The sequence below is a fragment of the Sinocyclocheilus grahami genome, unplaced genomic scaffold, assembly GCF_001515645.1.
Source record: "Sinocyclocheilus grahami isolate Dianchi unplaced genomic scaffold, SAMN03320097.WGS_v1.1 scaffold1277.1, whole genome shotgun sequence".
NCBI lineage: Eukaryota > Metazoa > Chordata > Actinopteri > Cypriniformes > Cyprinidae > Sinocyclocheilus > Sinocyclocheilus grahami.
The window spans coordinates 255,798-262,734 of NW_015506456.1; the positions used below are offsets into that span (position 1 = coordinate 255,798).

Genomic DNA, 6,937 nt, shown 5'->3' on the forward strand with positions numbered 1-6,937 from the left:
TTACATAAAACAACAAGTAGCCAAATGGCTTGCATTTTAAACTGTACCTTCAGTAGTTCCATCTCAGTTTTCAGTCTTTCTCCGAGTGCTCCTCCTTTGGCACGAAACAGTTGTCAACAGCTTGGGAGTGTGAAGAACCAGTGAGGACCAAGTTAGGTTCCAGCTGCACTGGTTATTCTGTGAAATTCTGCATTCACCTGAAATACGGAATGAGTGTCAAATTAATTTCACGTTTTGAGAGGGTGTTTTCAGATACATTATGTTCCTTTTTGTCTCGGAGTATTGTTAACTCACTTGAGAAGGTTGAAACAGGGCTGTCCATCGTTCCTTTATGTCTTGCACACATGGACATTGATCATAATGATTTCGTGTCGTCGATGTGCAAATGTTTTGTTCATCTTTGCTCATCTCCTTTATCATCTTTTCATTGTTCTTCTTCTAAAATTCTCTTCTGTATGTCTGCAAAAATAATGTTAATAGAAATGTGGAATGTTAATAACACTGTATACCAAAATATCTAACATTTATAGCGATTTTGTTTTTCCTGAAACACCAAATAAACCAAGTTCAGGGCTTCCGTACAATCGCGATCGTGCAGAATGACCGTTTACTCTAATTGCTAGCTCCTAACAGCATGTAACGGAGGAATGAATGGATTCGAGGGATTTTATTTAAATAAAATACATGCAAGCTTTCATTGTTGCTCGTGTGCCCGTGTTTACTGTAGATTAGCGCGTAACGTCCCGGCAGATCGCCAGGGCAGGTCCTCACAAATGTAACGTATAAAAAAATTCGATGCTCGATTTCTAACCATACGATGTTGTGCAACAAAATGCACTTGTTTATGGATTATTATTCGTAATATGCCAACGTGATGGATTGAAAAGAAGAGGTGCACTGGAGTGATGGAAGCGACGTGCGCGCGGTTCAACGGCAGCGCTAACGTTAAATAGTTTTAAAATGAACCCCTTCAGTCATTCATCGGTGTAAAACGTGATTTTCCATACTTTATGAGCAACACCCTAGTTCAAACGTAGCAATACGTGATGTGGATATTAGGCCACGAAAGGTCACTTAGATAGTAACGTTAATCTACAAAAATATTGGCAAACAGTTCATGATACATGAACGAATTAGCATCTTTATTTTTCAAGAGCACTATCACCAATATCTTTTTAAATAGAAGACCTTAACTTATATTTTTTTTTATTGACGCCTATATTAGATAAAGTAGACCATTTAAACAACAGTTTTTTTTCATATATAAATAAAATAATATTCCTTACCTTTGTGAAATGAACTGAAAAAGAGCGGTGATCAACTTTGCCCCCAGGTTGTCAGCGAGAAACTCCAGCGCATGCGTGCCTCGTGCCTTGTGCTGATTTCAACGGCAGCGCTAACGTTAAATGGTTTTAAAATGAACCCCTTCAGCCATTCATCGGTGTAAAACGTGATTTTCCATACTTTGAGCAACACCCTAGTTCAAACGTAGCAATACGTGATGTGGATATTAGGCCACGAAAGGTCACTTAGATAGTAACGTTAATCTACAAAAATATTGGCAAACCGTTCATGTTACATGAACGAATTAGCATCTTTATTTTTCAAGAGCACTATCACCAATATATTTTTAAATAGAAGACCTTAACTAATATTTTTTTTATTGACGCCTATATTAGATAAAGTAGACAATTTAAACAACAGTTTTTTTCATATATATTTTTTAAAAAAAAAACCTAAACTAATATTTTTTTTATTGACGCCTATATTAGATAAAGTAGACAATTTAAACAACAGTTTTTTTCATATATAAATAAAATAATATTCCTTACCTTTGTGAAATGAACTGAAAAAGCGCGGTGATCAGCTTTGCCCCCAGGTTGTCAGCGGGAAACTCCAGCGCATGCGTGCCTCGTGCTGATTTAAACCGCGCGTTGTAACAGGAAGTGCTTGTAAATTGAAAACAGCTCATTTCCATCATGTTGGATTCATTCAATATTCTCTCTATTTGGAATTATTCAAAAATAATAGCTAAATCCTGAACAACATAATTGAGTAGGTTTTATTCCAGTCGTTTTTAATTAATTCTAATTAAAAAAAATATTGAAAAAAACAAAAATTAATTGTTAAATAAAGTTTACACATTAAATTTAATGAAATCTACAAACCTACAGAATTACTTTTTACAGTGTACGCCATCGTTGCTTAAAGTTTGAATACACTACTAGTTTAAAATCACAGTATAATATAATTTGTGTAAGCCTATGAAACACACCTATATCTCGTAATTAGTTTAATTTACATTAAATACTAGCTTCAATGACAGCCCCGCATGCGCATTCAAATCCAATACCTGCGCATGCTTGTCAAACATCCAATACGTATTGGCTCTGATCCAGCAATGTCATCGAGCTACAGGCTGCAGCGAGGACCTCTTGGAGTCTCACTCCAGAACACAAGATCCAGGGGGCGTGGTTGGATCCACATCTAGGGGGTGGAGAGCAGTTTTCTATGTAACCTAAATAACATGGGTTGGTCGTGTACAAATTGTGTAGGCCTACACTGATTTGCTACAGGTATCATTGACACGCTTCAAGTAAAGAAGCCAACAGCCATTTAAATTGTTATATCCTTCTGTTTTACCATGAGCCTTTAAATCCGTGTCGTTTGATAGCTTTGCCAAAATGATATGACCTATTATTTTAGCCACTTCTATTTAAAATGAAAACATTTGAACTGTTACAGTAGGCTTGTAGAATACAACGAAATATTTAATTGGAGTGTAATCGGAATGCTCAAGTCACAACTTTAACTTTTTATTATTTCTAATATCAATTCATTCAGTTTACAAAAGAAGTGGTTAAATGTACCTAAACCATGTCAAACTGGACCATTTCAATAGGACACGATTGTATAGAGAGAAACTGTACAGAAAAAAAAAAAAACGTACATTCACCTTATTCAACAATCTTAGACAACAAAAATGGCAGTCTTGATGTTTTATGAGTTTGTACGGTTAAGCTGATCATTTGAGTGTTGTAACTTTAATTCAGTTTGCAAAACATTAGTACCTAATGAGTAATCTCCAGTTAATTTGGTAATGTATTTTTCAATTAATATTTCAGTTATGTTCAGAAATCAACGTATCTTACATTCTAGCATTAAACCGTTTTATCATTTAGCATAATCTGGCTGTCCATATCTATACAGTTGCCCATCTAAAGCAATATATTCACTAAGAAATCTTTAAGAATCAGAACGCACCATTTCTTCAAAGAGGTGGGGCACTTCTTCCTGGAGAATTGCAATGAATTTACCTTTTACAATCATACCACTTAAATCCACAGTGGAGCAGATCTTTCTCATGCTATCCTGACTGGTCTAATTAGTATGTGTGATTTCAGAATATAGTTCCTCATGCAGTTTATCTGCAATGCTCTTCACATTTTTAACTCTTTTAATGAGAGCCAATCTGTGTTTCTCAAAGTGAACTTTATCAATCTCAGAATTCAGTTGCGGCTCATCTTGGACTTGCCTTGGATTTACTGGGACAAATTATTTTCATATTGTGGCCTTCCACACAGACTTCTTGTCCACCTCTTTGACAAGATTCATTTTTACATCATGCTGATGATGCTTAACCTTGTAGAAGTGTGGGTCAATATCTGTTCTAAACTAAATCCCCTCTACGGGATGGACAGATGCACCAGGAACCTCAAGAGGGTGAGGTGTTTTCATCCGAAATGGTCTGTTAGATCTCGGATGGCTGATCAAAATACTTGATTTTTCATTCGGCTCATTTTTTTTTTTTTTTTCTTTTGAACAAGCTGTAAAAAAGTAGACGTGAAGAATGAGAGGATCTTCACACCGGAAGTAGAGAAGATTACAGTGTTCTTCGCATTGCATGATCCAGTTTATAATTAGAGTTGTAAGAGAGAAGGATGGCTGGACTATTTTTGGCATGATAACGGGTCAGCTCTACAGATTGAAAAGATATTCCTTCATCTCCTTTGCGGAGGAGTTTCACAGCCTGTGTGAGAGAGGGGTCTGACTCTGCTAAACAGGCATAATGAGGCAGATGGGCCTCCTCCAGTTTTCCTGAGATCACAGTCACATCAATCACAGGCAGGGCCGGCCCAAGCCTTTATGGGGCCCTAATCAGAATTTTACCTCCAGTTACTCTAACGGAGTATATTGTCACTGCATGATTATTCACACACTACAGTATAAATCTAACACCCATTATCAAATGTATGTGTTTTAGCTGTTTGCTTACAACATACCAGTGTCTGCCTGGCATGTTTTTACCCTTCTATGATTTTTAATTGTAACAGTAGCAAACCCACAAGAGTGGTCAGGTGTTAATTTGTATTTTAACATTCAAAGTGTTACAATACTAATTGGCATTCTTAATGACCACTGAAAAATGGTTAAAAAAAAAAACCAGCAGACAATGCAGTTTACGGAACAGAATGTTATTTTAACAACAAATGATTAAACACACATCTAAAACAACAACTCTTAATCTATAGCTAATTGAGGCATAATGTTGTTGGAATATAATGGCAAAGACCCCAAAGGTAGGCTAAGGTAAATGTTAAACCGTTATCAGTACCAAGTTTATGAAACGGAAGCTTATTTTTATTACAAAAATACCCAGGAAAGTTGTTTTTACTCGGAAGACAAAAACTTCAATCTAAAACCAGCTAAGTAAAATACTATAATAGGCCTTTTAAGATGTCAAGGCTATTTACAGATGTTTAATCAAACATGAACTTACCTGAAACAAGATACCCTAGGCTATGCTAATTAACTGGCTGCCGCTGAGCCAGAGACAGACGCGTTCAGTGCTTTTAATATATCACAACTGTTCAAGGGTTATAGTTTGTTAAATACACACTGATTTCTATGGAAAGCTGCAAATAATTCTTTCAATTAAAATTTGACAAGGTTTTATTCCTATCAAATATGTATTTGTGCATGTACACGTGTAGGTAACCATAAAGTTTACTGTTTTTCTCCCAGTTCACTGGCCACTTTAATGTATTTCGGGAGAAATTGGTGAATTACGTGATTAATCTGACAGATCCACACAGCAGCGTCCAGCGCGCATTATAGGTCAACTAACATGGTCATTAAAGTTGTTTAAATGACAGAACAAATTTACACATTTCACAGCCCAACATTAAAAAACAGTAATTTGATTTCAAGCCTGTCCTTCGACCCACATGTGCAACCAGTTGGGGGGACAAACAATTTCTTAAGAGCAATTTTGGAAGGGGACAAATACTACAGCTAAAATTGTACTTGTAAGGACATGTACTATACACGGTGGAAAGTTCTACTACTACCAGTGTAGCAGGGAGACCGTGCCAAATTAGATCACTTCAAACTGTCGTGGTCGTGCCGAAACTAGAGCTAGTTGTAGACCTTATTATTCGTCAGTGTTGCCAAGTCAATTGGGCTACTTTACCACTGTTGCCGCGGGTTGAAGCGACCCCGATAACGTGATATTTAGTCCCTGGAAAACAATTTTTACAGGGGGACCCCCTCGAAACGCGGTTAGTTTGGAGTAACAATTGTGCGGGTTTCGTTGGCAACCTGGCAACCCTGTCTGTCAAGCAGGTAATGTTATTTTGTAATACATTCAGCCACCACTAGGGGCCACTGGTGAGCTTCCTTATTGCTAATAACACCTATGCTGCCACCACCTTTAATTCTGACCCGGTTTGGTCCGGGAGGAGCACTCAAACAGTCAAGAGCAAGAATTACAAAATATAATTTTTATTAACAAAAATAGCAGACGTACGGCATTGTCTCACTTAAATAGCCTGATTACATACACTGGTCATTTCATTAAACCGTGAACACATTTAAAAGAGAACCAGAGTACTCATTCCAAATTCACAGCAAAGAATGAAGTGTGAAATATCATGCAAAGTACACTTAATTAAATCACATGCCCTATGTGTAATAACCAGCACAGGTAATCATTATACGATTCGGGAGGACAGTAATCACCAATGGCTGAACACCACAACGCACATAAGTAAAAAATAATAATTTCGGACTTCCCTGTCCACATCTGACGACACCCTGCAGTCACTATGAGAATTCAACCTTCCCCTCTGCGGCAATGATTGTCTCCTTCAAACAGCCTGCTATTGTCCACCTACACTCTCTTCCTATCACGAATCCGGTCCATGGATTTCCATTCAATCACCACCAGAGGTCACCCTTCCATTACATTGACTCTCGCACTACACAAACTGTTGCATGTCATCCCGGACTACATATCCCATCATCCATTGCACTGATTGCACACAGCTGTAACCAATCACACATTCACTATATAACACACACTCAAACAACCATTCACTGCCGAGTCTTGTTTGTGATAGCTATGTTACAGAGCCTACTTGAAGTTTCATAGTCTTAGCCTAGTCTTGCCTTGTCAGTTTCCTCGTGTTCTGATCTTTGCCTGTGCACTTTGGATTACCTCTCTCGTCTTGCCCTGTTCGGATACTGTTTGCCCCTGCCTGGACCTTTGCTTTGTACCTGGATTATCTCTCTAGTCTTGCCCTATTGGATTATGTTCGTCATCGATTGACCCTCACTGTTTACCGTACTGCCCATGCCTGGTCTCTTGCATACCTGTTTGCCAATGTTTGATTTATGCCTGTTTCTGACCATGTCTCCAGAATAAAGCTTTGCACATGGATCCGCACGTCTCGCGTCTCGTCAGCCCCGTAACCGCATACTCGGCCCCACAAGGATCCAGCAGCTTTTCCCGTGGACATTGGCCAGGTATGGACACTGCCAAACTATTATTAGCCTTAAAGCAGGGTACACGCCCACTTGAAGGCTATATTCAAGAGTATCTGGACATTGCGTGTCATTCTGATTTGCCAGACTGTGTGCTAATAGACTTTTTTTT

The 6,937-nt window shown here is 38.1% G+C and overlaps 1 long non-coding RNA gene across 1 annotated transcript; it reads right to left on the reverse strand.

The window, feature by feature from the left end:
- Positions 1–154: 154 nt before the first annotated feature.
- On the reverse strand, positions 155–1,931 carry LOC107568744 (uncharacterized). The gene is made up of 3 exons (XR_001606802.1): positions 1,833–1,931; positions 295–459; positions 155–197 (listed from the first exon to the last, which is right to left on the reverse strand). It is a non-coding gene; the product is annotated as an uncharacterized lncRNA (long non-coding RNA).
- Between the last annotated feature and the right edge of the window lie 5,006 nt (positions 1,932–6,937).